Raw genomic sequence first — 1327 nt, 5'->3', positions numbered from 1 at the left:
CAAAATGAATGGTAGAACTGACCAAGTATTAATCAGTCCTACAAATACTGTCAGTGCTGTTGGTTTAATCCAACACTCTACTGCAGGACTTCCTTAATTAGCTGATGACTGCATTCAGATTTAGCAGTTTTATTCATGACTTGCACCAAAAACAGATATTCCAGTCAGCAACCAGTGTGTCAGTGAAAAGCTGAGTCGTGTCTCTTTGATACCTGAGCCCTGCTTTAAAGTAGCAAATGGCTCCTGCAGCTGGTGTGCACACAACTCTGGAGGTATCAAGCTGGAAGAGAATGAGTACTGCAAAACTTGCTCAAGAGGTTGCTAAACCAATCAGAAAGAAACATTCAGATTTCTAAATCCTGGCTTCAATTTTTGTTCTGGACTGTTACATTTGATGAATTTACTCCCCCATTCCTCGCTCAGGAGAGACCCTACCTGATAGGTTTATAGTGTTTTTTGACCTGGTGTTAAACCAATGCTATGGTATCACACTACAACTCTGCTGGGATGCTGTGATCCCATCAGAGCCACCAAATGGCTGAAAAGACCATATAGCACCATCCCTTCTTTCAGCATCGTCCCATGCAGCAGGCTGGGATATCTCCAGCTGCACCGCAGAGGCCAAATCACTCACGTCTCCTTTCTGCAATGGGAAAGCCCCTCAGGTGCCTGCACTGCTTTGCTCATCCCCAGAATGAATCGGTGTAGGGTGCACGAGCTCTGCTTCATCAGCACTGCTGTTACAGGTTGGAGTAGGATCACAAACCTGTATTGCCACCTTCGATTGCCAAAGTAAGGGCAGGTTTGCAGCGAAACCCCATGCGCCTTTCAAGAAAACGGGAGCCTAGAAATGCTGCATTATTCCTGGCAACATCCAGAATGAATGAAATAAAATACAACCAGCCTGTACATCTCTAACCCCACAGATATTTACACACACTCTTCAGGACACGCATTGAGGGGATTCCTTTGAATCCAGCAGGACTGTTTGTGGCTGAGCGCCGCACGTCCCAGCCGATGGGTACGCATCCGCGATTCGGGATTTCTGACTTGGGTACCAACGAGGCGTTCGGACTGTCAGGAGACCAAAACTCCGTGTGCCTGCCACACGCGCAGGGAAGTCAAGAAGGGACACCGCATCCCATGCGGGATGCCCACTCATCACCGACGGGTGACGGGCGAACCTCATCCCGTCCCACCGCCATCCCAGCCTCAGGCGGGGCCCCGAGCCCGCCCCCACGGCCCGGCCCCGGCCGCGGCCCCTTCCCCGGGGCGGAGGGAGGGAGGCGGGGCCGGGCCGCTGCTCGGCGGGGCCGGGCCGGGCCGC

This window comes from Centrocercus urophasianus, unplaced genomic scaffold, assembly GCF_019232065.1.
Source record: "Centrocercus urophasianus isolate 14NV4802_14NV808 unplaced genomic scaffold, USGS_Curo_1.0 seq_11, whole genome shotgun sequence".
NCBI classification, from domain to species: Eukaryota; Metazoa; Chordata; class Aves; order Galliformes; family Phasianidae; genus Centrocercus; species Centrocercus urophasianus.
Note: the sequence above shows the minus strand (reverse complement) of the source record.